This window comes from Populus alba, chromosome 3 (genome assembly GCF_005239225.2).
Source record: "Populus alba chromosome 3, ASM523922v2, whole genome shotgun sequence".
In the NCBI taxonomy this organism is placed as follows: Eukaryota; Viridiplantae; Streptophyta; class Magnoliopsida; order Malpighiales; family Salicaceae; genus Populus; species Populus alba.
In genome coordinates this window covers 18,487,125-18,499,410 of record NC_133286.1, presented here as the reverse complement: position 1 = coordinate 18,499,410, position 12,286 = coordinate 18,487,125, and the positions used below count along the sequence as shown (strand labels likewise).

The following is a 12,286-nucleotide window of genomic DNA, read 5'->3' as shown; positions in this document are numbered from 1 at the left end:
TGATTTGATCCATTAGTTTTCTTAAAACCTTAATCTCTTAGTAACCTATTCAATCCATTGGTCTTAGAGAAACATTTTGATCTAATTTATTACTTCTTGCTTTAATTAAATACATGTGAGACTTGCATCTGTTTGGTCACAAGGCAATAACACCTCCTCACCTAAGTATTACTTTCAGATGTTCAAAAGAAAAAAGAGTTGAATCGGTAACATATAAATTACTAAGACAATTAAATATCTGTTCATTAATTTTCCTAGCCAAGTTAATTAATTGAAGAAAAGGATTCATAGAGACGTTCTTGTTGTTAACTATCCCCTGCAGCTGCATTGTTGCATCAGGAGATATCCCAGCTGCAATTAAGAACATACAGCTATGATGTTACTCTTAAGAATCATCTGTCCCTATAACCAAACCAAACAATAGCATGCTAGCCTCTAGAGATGCATTAAGAAATCCTGTTTAGTGTACATCGGACTGGAACACTCGTGCAGAGAACACAAGTCTTTCATCGTACAGTACACCCATCCTAGAAAGATAGAACAGTAGCACACAAAGCCATATCTGTTACATTCTATTTTCTGCTCAAAGCTATCAAATTTATGCCTAAACAACTGATATTAGGATAGCCAATCTCTTTTTCTTGAGCTGTTAGTTCCATTTAGCATTATTTAATGCTCAATCTAGACACTAATAAGTGCCGTTAAACCAAACACTTATTGAAGGTAGAGAATAACAGTGGCTAAATCAGAATTAAACCAAGGAATCTTCAATAAATTCAAATCTTCCATACTCCAAGGTTCTCACCCACCCATCTCATCGTTATGTAAATGAAGATCAAGGGACAATCAGAAAGAGCATTCAAATGAAAACACCATCCTTAACCTACAATGATTGTGGCGATAATTATCCAAAAGACACCACTAATGGAAGGAGGAGTGATTTAAATTCTTATGCCACATACCAAATCTAACGCCTCCTTTATTCTAAAATCCACACTTGTATAACGGATTGGACTGTGCAGCTTCCATCCCGCTACCATTTTGATCCCAACACCAATTATCAAGGTAATTAAGTAAATCCTAGCAGTTTCCACGTTGACACTCCAAGTGAATCAACAACTTGAGAGAACATTAAAAAAAAAGATGTTTATAAGGTGGAATTGTATATAATTACCGGCAATTGGCAGAAGGGAAGGCGGGGACTTTGAGTGATCAGGTTCCAGATCAAAACTGACAAAGCTAAGCGTTCCCCTGAAGAAGAAATCAAAGTTTTGGGCTTAGTGAAGCTGGAGATCAGTCTCTCGGGGACATGATAGACTGGAGCACTGCAAAATGCCGAATGCTCTGTACCTTGTACGGCGCTAACTTTTAACCAGACCAGAGACAGCAGATTAGAGGCTGTTTGGTAACGAGGTTAAACTGTTTTTTGAACAAATTTAAATTTTTTTTTTTTTTTGTTAAAATTAAATGTTGTTTTTTCTTTTTAGATCGTTTTGATGTACTGATATCAAAAATAATTTTTAAAAAATAAAAAAATATTATTAGCATGCTTTTCATGAAAAACTATTTAAAAAACAACCGTTACCACATTCACAAGCACCCTAAATGAATACTTGGCTTTCTCTCTTAATCCCTCCAGATTATTAACGGAAATTGAAAGTCTGTTTTTAGTTGATGGAAAATGGACCGGGCTTCGAATGTTTGATTCACCTTTTACCCCGTCAGCATTCAGTGGGCTTTAATTTACACAGCAATATGCGTATGCAAGCCCAGGGTATTATATCCTGACGATTTTGTACGTTTGCTGCGTTGCTTGTATAAGCTTCCGTTCGTTCATAAAAATATATACTGCAGGTTAATTCATTTATTTTATTAATTAGTCTTCACTAGATCTGTGTTTTTTCTCATAGGTGGAAAAAATATTCATGCAATGCAACCAAGTTTTGAAGTAAAAATTTTCATGCATAGACCTGAATTAGACAAATAAACTGGTATGATTTTATTCGATAATGAAAATGTAGGTAATCACCGCAAATAAATTAAATTAAACAAAAACAAAATTATGAGAACCTAAAAAAATTATCAATCAAAATGGAAAAAGCAAAGAAGCTCAAGCTTCATATCCCAGCCAACCCGGTGCAAAAGAACAAAAATGAAAATAAATAAATTATTTAAGTCAATCTAAATTATCATAGAGATAAGAAAACATAGTCAAATTTCCAACCAGTCCTATGCCAAAGGATAAGAATAAAAAATATATATTACAAAAGCACCAAAAATAAAAAATAGCAATCAAAATAATGAGGATTGTATTTAAATAAAAAAGGACAACTTATATTTTTTTATTGAATAATAAAATTAAAAAAAAAAGTTCATAACATGATCCAAAAAAACAGCATTTAAAAGAACGAGAATTAAATTTTAAAAAGATAAGATAAGAGGAAAACTTTCATTTTATTGATCGATTGGTGAAATTAAAAAAAAAAACTTAAATTTTATAAAAAAGAACTAGAATAAAAATTTAGTGATCAAAAGAATAAAAATCAAATCTAAAATGATAATAAAATGAGAGAATAACTCAAAATTTTTGACAGGGCATCATGAATTTCAAGAATATGAGAGGGAGAAGAGAAAGGAGAAAGAAAACATCACTAGCAATAAACTATGGTGAACCGATCTACATGCACCTCCATGCATTGAAGATAACAACTAGTTGCATCTATAGCCATCGTGGAGGATCGTTTTTTGAAATCGAAAGAGGTTGCATGAGAAGCTAAGTGTGTTGTGGCATCCCTTACTCTCCAGCTTTTGCAATGCACGTGCTAGCCGATCTTGCCTTTCCCATAAACTAAAGTCCCACATATTTGTTTCAGCATCCAATATGGTTCATAAAGTCCTAATTGTTCTAAATTAACATAATATAAACATATTTTGACAAATTGATTCTCAACTAATCACCAAGTATTTTCATCGACATTGCAAGACCCTTATATCTAAAAAACCAAAATAAAACATTAAGTCAACTAAAAAAAACATAAAAGGATCTAAGAAAAATGACAAAAAACATTTACCTTAATTGTACAACCGAGTCCTTGATAGGACAAAACTAAAAGGGCTGAATATTTATCAAAATCTTAAATTTGATTCTTAAAATTTTAATTGCTATAAGCTAATAAAATTGAATTTTATTTCTCAAAACTGAGCATCAACCAAGTAATGGAATATTTCCATAACAACTCAAGGTCCCTATTCATAGATAGAAAAAACAATATGCCTACCCTAAACCCATATTATTGCAATTTCAAATGATTTTTTTTATTAAAAAAATAAAAGGCTAAAACATAAAATACTGAATAATAAAAACATTATGGATTATTGTTGTAATCCACGATGATTTTTTTTTGGATTCCAATGACTTTAAAAGGAGATTTAGTTTTTTATTTTATTTTAATGTTTATGTAAACTAATTTGTTTTATATATTGTCCTTTTTAATAATCCTATACTATTTTTCAATAATTTTTTGTTATGAAAAAGTAAAAGAAAAAAAGGACAAGCAAGCAATATTAAAACATAGTTATTAAACCCTGTGTCAATAAAGATAAATAATGCAAATCCCTTTCACTAATTCACTTTGCTAAAAAGTTCAACAAAAAAAAAAACAACATAGTAGCAAAATCAATTAACTATGTCTTGAGATATGTATATATATATATATATATATATATATATATATATATATATATATATTAACTTGAACTATCCAAATCATCAAATAATCTATTTCCAAAACATATTAGGTTTTGAAAAATCATAAATGTCCATATACTAAATGCTTAATTTAATGAACTTGTCGTTTCTTTTTGTTTGAAAAGGACGAAGAAGAGTAATTTCGTTCTATGAAACGACGCAAAATGCGTGGAAAACGTTTCTGAGAATTTGAGAATTAAAATTAACTATAAAATTATTCGAGAATTCTGATGCAGTCACGTTTTCTTTTTTTAAAAAAAGAAGAAGAAGAAAAACGCAGAAATGAACTAGAAAAACAAATTAAGTTATACTAAAGCAGTAATTCTAGCAAGTGAGCACATGAAGTTTCGGTGGTACCTTCCTATCCATTTCCATCTCTACGAGACTGCTGCCACACTCGTATGACACGTGGCCTCACTCGCTCAATAAAATATGAAATTAAACGCAATCAAAAGAGCACGTTTTACTTTTAAATATTGTGTGATTTGATTCGAATATGTTTTAATCACGTTACTTGTACATCGACAACTTTATCGACATTATTTGTTTACTCATATCAATTGTTTTCTATCTGTCTCCACCCTCCGCTCCGGACCCATTCAAGACTCAATAAATTCAAGGCCCAGTATCCATTGAAGCAGCTCAAAATGCTGATAAATATGGTAGAATAATTAAATAGTAATACAAATATTAATAATTCGACCATAAATTAAATTAAAAATTTTGAGTCAACCCATTCGAGCTGGGTCAAAGGGTTAGAGACCATGTTTGGTTTCTATATTTTTTTGTTAAAAGGCTTTTGAGTTTAAAGGTATGCTAGACAAGCATCCCTTTAGTCTCTTCTTGGTATTTTTATTATAAAGAAAAATAAGTTTTTGCTAAATAAAATTTAAAAGAATAAATAAAATATTTTTTTCTTGCATATAGCTAAAATTTCTAAAGTTAATTTAAGTATTTTTGTAAATCAACTCCTAAAATAATTAAATAATTTCTCAACAGTTTAAACATGATCCATGCCTAAAATAACACATCCTTTTTTTAAGCAACCTGCCCATCCGCTTTTAGAACTACTTTTTGCGCAATCATTACACATTCTTAACATCGTTACAAATGAAGAGCTCACACAAACCAAATTATTGGTATATAATCAATAATAATCATGTTCATAGAGGATTCTAATTAAACATGCTAGTGCCGGGACCACGGGGATTTTTAAATAATGTTTTGCTAAAAGCATGTTTATAATTTTTAGAATTGAATTCAATTCAAAGGAATAAATCAATTTTTGTGTTTATAATTTTTTTGAGGATATTTATTTAAATTTTAAATAGAATTTAGATAGTACAAAAATAAAAAAAAAAATAAATAAGAGGAGAGACCCTCTAATTTGTAAATCAATTCCTTTTAAAATTAACACTAAAAATATTATTATAAAAATACCCCTTTTTTTTTCTTTTAAAAAAAACTTCTCTTGAATGAAAATTCACTTGTTCACTTTCCAAAGAAAACTTGAGAGTTCATAGTATATCGAAATTTACAAAATTCCTCCCTGCAGGTTGAATTCATAATTCCACACATTCACCTGACTGAAAGATTTCAGTATTTGGGGCCAGCGCAGTATTATAACTCGAACTAGTGTTTGATTGCATTTCAGAATTTATTATGTATAACATATCTGTATTTTCTACTGGCTTGCTTTTTATCAAGATTACTCTATTTATTTTTATATTTTAAAAATATTTTTTTTAAAATTAATTTTTTTAAAATTTTAAATTAATATATTTTAAGTGTTTTTAGATATTTTAATACGCTGATATTAAATATAATTTTTTTTAAAATTAAAAATTTTAATTTAATATATTTCTTAAAAAACAATTATAATCACGACTCATGCAGCTTAGTTTTCTTGGGATTGATTTACGTTGCTTAGTTTTCCTGTAAAGTGAAAGTAAAAGACAAGGGCATGGCTTGCGATGTTGAATATAAACAAATAACCTTTCTGATTGAGTTGAAAATAAGTTAAGAGAACTATTTAAAAAATACTTCAGTCATTTGGTATTATGGTTACGGGTGAGTTTCATCTATAACCATGATTTTTCTTATTTAATAAAGTAAAAAATATTTTGTTTTTTGATAGGACCCATCATTTATTAAAGTTGTGCCACAAGTTTATTAAAAGCTACATTTTGCTGCTTCTCCATGTAGTGGAGAGTGAACTCCTTTGTTCATGTGAATAGTGGAGTTTACTCTCCATTGTTCCGACTACTATTCCGGCTAGATTAAGTCTGATCTAACGCTAAATGCATTGAACCAGGTCCGACCTGGTTAAAAAAAATTTAAATTTTATTTTTTTTAATTGTATTTTATTCAAAAAATTAGAAGGAGATCACTTGATGACATAGCATTTACAGAATTTGATCGCAATCCTAATTTTATTCCTGCTGGGTCTGATCGAGTTAAAAAAAAATTTAATTTTAATTTTAATTTTTAATTGTGTTTTATTCGAAAAATTAAAAGGGGATTGTTTGATGACGTGATATTTACAAAAATTTGATTGCAGTCCTAATTTCATTCTTGATGATATTTTTACTTGATACTGTTGCGTGCTTACTAAACAATGAAAAATATAATCTTTGTTGGATAGATTTCGTACATGATGAAATTACACATAGTTTAATGGAATAATAAAAAATATTTGATATCAGTATTATTTATTTCATGATGTAATAACAGTAGTTAAATCTATAATATTTAAATTAAAAACCAACAATATTCATATATATATATATATATTAATTATTTTATAACCTCAATTTGAAAAATGTTTTTTTAATCAAACACATTAATTACTTTTTGTTTAACCTCAATTTCAATCACAGTTTTAACCAAGCATATATTTTTCCAAACTAACATCAACTAAAAGTATTTTTTATAAAATAATTGTTTTCAAACCACAACCACAACAAATATCAAAATACCAAACACACCCTTCACGTGGAACGCCGGCATGAAGGAGCTCGGTGTGATATTTTATTTATAAATAATTTATTCACTAAAAAAATTGTATCATGCAACTCTGAATTAATAATAACATCATTAAAATTGCTAATTCAATTTAATTTTATAATTATTCTAAATAATATAATCATGTAATTTAATATTTATTTAAAATATAAAAATCACAATAAACTATCAATTAAATTTGTTATTGAATTCCATACCTGCCGCAAAGAATATTCCGTTTTCATGTTTGATTTGTTCTATAAAGCAAGTCGGGAAAAGTAATTGCTTGAGCAAGAGTCATGCTTCTCTCCCGGAAAATCAAGCAAGACGACCCTTACGCGTGCCATCTTGTGAGGAATAATAAATAACCTCCAGGCAACACCTTCAAAACATCTACATACGGTGGTCACAAGACTCGCAACTGCTCCATGTACTTATTATATAAATATAAAGTAGAAATGAAACATGTAGCCCCAAACAAGGACGTGTAAATAAATAAACGAAACACGTAGACGACATGGAAATAGTTCACATCCACGGCTTTCACGGGCATTAAAAGCACGTTGAAACTGCAAATAGCTGAGCCGCGCTACTGCCGCTGCTTTTCGTGGAGTTTCCAGTGCAAATCGCGTGCCTGGTAAGAAGAGACATCTGCTGTACATCGGCAGATTCGGCACTACAGCTGGTTGCGTGTGCTGGAGGGTAAGGTATTATCGAGGGCCCTCCCTGCCAATTAAATCACGACCTTGACCCCTTCCTTCACGACGGGTTTAGCATCACGTTGTTTGTATGCCAAGATACCAAATGGCGTTGCTTACTTGGTTTTTATAAAATCAAACCTTTTTTTCGAGTCAATTATCGAGTCTCTGCCACTAATCTATGTCACGCGCCTCTCGACTAGGCATTGTGTTAATTATTTCCTAAGTGCTAGTTTGTTGAATTGCTTGCACAGGGGGGATGACTTTGCCGTCACGCTTGGGATATTTTAGAGGCAACAGTAACTAGACGGAGACCCGTAGATTTGAACACATGGTCACAGTATCTCGAACGATTTCGGTCACATGCTCCTTGAGCCCGTCCTTTTTTGCGTTCACGTTACTTGATGTTGTGCTCACAGCTGCCCATCTGCTGACTAGCGTCTAAACCACCGAGCTCCATGTTTCTTGAGCCCCGTTTTTCCTATCAGTCTAGCCCGTTGATTTGGTCATCGCGCGTGGATCATATTTAGTTCTCTAGATCGTCAACATTCAACTGTGTTGAAAGTTAAATAATGTATACTCTACTATTTGAGACTACTTGTCCACTGTGTTGAGAGAAGGAGCATGGTGTGCATTATTGACCGAGGACACTCCGGACTTTCTAAACGGAATGAAAAATATGGCACAGTTGTTTAAAATAGAAATCTCACCAACTTATTTTTGTTATCAGGGATATGTCAATTCTCATTCAGTCCACAGAGAATGTTTTTCTTCTTTGCGATTTTTTTTTTTATGTTTCTATTACTTTCGGTTGGATAATGAGTAATCCCCTTTTTTTATTTTAATAAAATTTGAATTAATTCTTTTATTTATTTTTAAAAAATCATTATATTATTATATTCTCAAACAAGCTCTGTGGGCTGTACTGGAGAAGTGAAGTGAGTTTATGCTATATAAAATATAATTTGAGAGTAAGAGTGGAGATTTTCGTGTTTTTTCGTTTTTTCTTTGCTTTTTAGGGGAGGTGAGAGGGAAGTGGAGCCAAACAAATTACCATACGTTTCTGGAATAGGGAGATATTTTCATTATTGTACCAAACAATTAAAGAAATAAATATGTTTTCATGTAAGATCTTCTCGAACGAGACAACAGCATATTTTGTAAATGTCTCGGAATAAATATTGTCATGACCTGAGATAATAGTCGACTTTTTCGTAAAAATATTCAAAATTGTTTTCTTTTTATGCACATTTTATATTACTTATGATTCATGGGTTTTTATCAACAATGAACTAAATGATATTGAAAAAGCAATCAGCTTAATTTTATTTATAATTATTTATTTGTACAAAAATAGTTTGACAAAGTAACAAGAAAAATAAGAGTACATTATTTAAAAAAAAACCGGTACAAATATATTTATATATGTAAGTTATAAGATTTCGATGATTAATTAATTAAGATATACAAAAACTAATCCAAATATTTACATTAATAAAATATATATATTCATCATTTGATCTTGTTTAAACAATGTTTTGTAACGAATAGCAAAAAAATCCTCATTGTGAAGGAAAACATGGGAATCAAATAAAATTACAATTTAATTACTGTATTTTTAGATGGAAAATATTATTTATTATAATTGTATAATGATGAAATTTCTTTTGATTATAAATAATATGGTTGTAATTGTTTTTTAAAGTATTTTTTTATTCGAAAATATATTAAAAATAATATTTTTTATTTTTAAAAATTAATTTTGATATAAAAAAATATTAATTTAAAATAAATAATAAAAAATTAAATGTTTTAAAAATTCTTTTAAACGCACCTCCACAGCAGTGGGAGCAAACAATGTGTTTCCGCATTTCCGGCCTTCATACACTGCCAGCCATCTACAATGTAACGACGACCCCAACCACTTGTTAGCTGGGAAATTGATTCGAGGAGAGAGAGAGAGAGAGAGAGAGCAGGCAAAACAAGAGCAACCGAGAATTTTAGTTTTTTCATAAAATGTTAAGATAGATGCTGACCCATTATTTAAAGTGTAATTTTTAAATGCAATAAAAAAAAGTGAATTACGAAAAATCTTGAAGATAATCTAAATCTTTTTTTTTTTTTTTTAATGTCTCTGAAATATTTAAAAGAATACTCCCTAACCAATTTAAAACACACATCAATGCAATGTAAGTAGATAAAAGGAAAAATTCAAAATAGCACAATGAAGAAAAAAAAAAAAACATGTATTGAAAATGCAAATTGCATGAGAAGAAAATTGAAATGAAATTGTGGTTATTTTTTTAAAATATTTTTTATAGTTAAAAATATTTTATTAATTTTTAAAAAGTTATTTTTATAATTAATACATTAAAATATAATTAATATTTTAAAAAAAATATAGCTATTAAAATTTAAAATAAAAAATAAAAAAATTAAATTTAAAAAAATATTTTTAAAATATAAAAACAAACGGTTTATAATAACGGAGTCACAAGCGCCACATCGTTTTAGACTTCCTTGTGCTACTAAACAACTCACCCTAGGTGCGGAGCTGTACCGGCCTTTTGTGTGACTGGCACGGAAACCACGTGGAAGAGGAGTCGCCAATAAATTTTTAATGAGACCCGGCCCACTTCCCATCTCCTAGAATTGTCAAGCTACTTCTCTCTGTCAATTCGTGCATTTTAGAATTAAGAAAGTTGTCTCAACATTTCCCAGTTTAAATAGCAAGACCCACTCGTCTCGTCTGTGCAGGCAGATAGCACTTGTTTTCTGAACAGTCAACGAAAAATTAAGGAAAGCAAAAGAAAATGTCGAGAGCAACCGTTGAACTTGATTTCTTTGGCATGAGCAAAGAGAACCGCTCCTCCTCTTCCAAATCCAAGTCTTTTAATCGCCAAAGGAAGCTTTCGAGGTACTGTTTTTGATTTTTTCCATTCTAATTCTTCTTCCACTATTATAATTCATTCTTCTTAACAATTTTCTCGTTGGGTTTTGTAGATATTCAGAGTGCCATTTCGCAAAATAAATCACCGAGCTTCTAAAATCTGTGATTGCCTCTGCGTTCTGCTTCCAACAAGGCTGCTCCAGCTTAACGGCAAGCAGTTGTCAAACAACGCATTCTCTCTGTGCCATCTACTCCTAACAAGCAGCTTCTCCGTTTCCTGCTTTGCCATGTCTATTTCCTCTCCCAGGTACTCAACTCTCAACTGACAGTTCTGCCTAATGAGCGTTTTTTCTTTCGGGGTAATGTTTTTAGCGTTTAATACTTAATATACTCGTGTTCTAGGCTCAATTTGGAAGAATCTCCGAAACCGCAAAAAAAACACCCTTGACAATTTTCTACAACGGAACCGTCGCTGTTTTCGATGTCCCTCAAGACAAGGTATGTAAAATATTATGAATTTTGTTTGCACTAATAAATGCCTACAAGTTGTTTCTTGTTTATTTCCTTTGTTAGATTATTAATTTTTTTTGTCAAAAAAAATTTATACAGGCGGAGAACATTTTGAAGTTTGCTGAAAAGGGATTCTCCAAGACCGTTGTTGAATCAGTAGCCGATCCAAGAGCAGATCACCAACAAAAGCTTCTTGAGAGTCTTGATGGAGGTTTGTGCTTGTTATTATTTTTTTGTTGCTGCCCGTACAAATTTGTGTGGGAATGTTTTTCAACCTTTACATATGCCAATGGTTAAATACTGACAACGGAAGCATTTGCTGCTGGTTTGTTGAACAGATCTGCCAATAGCTAGAAGGAAATCACTGCAGAGGTTTTTGGAGAAAAGAAAAGAGAGGTAATATTCTATCCTTCCTCCCTTTTTTTTTTTTTTTTTTCCCGACTTCATTCTGAAAATAAGGTGGTTTTTATTTTTGTTTTTGCACATAGCATAGATTGATTTTTAATTTTATTTTTAGATAGATGATGAATGCTTCGGATGGCACATATTTGTATCTATCAATTCATTTTGTTTGGTAAGTAGAATCTAGCTTTAATTTGTTTAGATTTTAGGCTGATATTATCTCTTCTTTTCTTCTGTAAAAGACTTGGTTATCTGGGATTTTTTAATGTATTTTTTTTAAAAAATAGCAAATCTTATGCTTAATCAAATTGTGATTAGTTAGGTGTTATTAACAAGATATAAATATGTATATTGTAGTGTATTAACCATTTAACAGATATTGTAATTCGAAACATGTTATCATAGCCAGATCGCCCAATCACTAGATTCTGAATCGTTATATTATTTAAACATTAAAAAATATTCCTATTAAAAATCATAATTACATGGAAGGTGCCCCAGTGATTGAATTTTCTTAATTAAATAATAATAATAATAAAAATTAAAAAATAAAAAAGATGCGACATTGTTTTAGACATCGGTAAGATCTCCTTGTTTGTGTTGCTCTCCGGAGCTTTATAAACAGAACGCGTTTTTGATGGTTTTGCAGGTTGACTTCGGCGACCCCATATGCTTGCACACCTACGACGCGTTTTTAAGGCGGGAAGGCCATGAAGAACCGGAAAGATGAGAAAGATGGTCTAAACAACAAGAAAAGGAAAAAAAAAACAAAACAGATATCGGAATATTTTTTCCATCTTTTTTCTAGCCGGTCGGCGTCTAAACTGCCTTTCCTCTTTTGAGTTTTGACTGATAGCGATAACGATAGAAGGACTAAATCTTTAGATTAAATAATAATTATTATATATGGGCTTAGTAGGTCCATGGTTGTGTTTCAGAGTAACGTTTTAGTAATTTTCATTTGGCTTTACCTAAAATACTCGTCATCTCACCTTCGGCGTGGTTCCTATGGTCTCCGTGTCTATCTCGGGCCAT

At 30.8% G+C, this 12,286-nt stretch overlaps 2 long non-coding RNA genes across 2 annotated transcripts; one reads left to right on the top strand and one right to left on the bottom strand.

The window, feature by feature from the left end:
• Positions 1 to 63: 63 nt before the first annotated feature.
• On the bottom strand, positions 64 to 1,398 carry LOC118054444 (uncharacterized). The gene is made up of 2 exons (XR_004688519.2): positions 1,175 to 1,398; positions 64 to 351 (listed from the first exon to the last, which is right to left on the bottom strand). It is a non-coding gene; the product is annotated as an uncharacterized lncRNA (long non-coding RNA).
• A 9,369-nt stretch (positions 1,399 to 10,767) lies between these two features.
• LOC118054442 (uncharacterized) lies at positions 10,768 to 12,076 on the top strand. Its single transcript, XR_004688518.2, has 4 exons — positions 10,768 to 10,837; positions 10,949 to 11,060; positions 11,188 to 11,245; positions 11,901 to 12,076. It is a non-coding gene; the product is annotated as an uncharacterized lncRNA (long non-coding RNA).
• Positions 12,077 to 12,286: the final 210 nt, after the last annotated feature.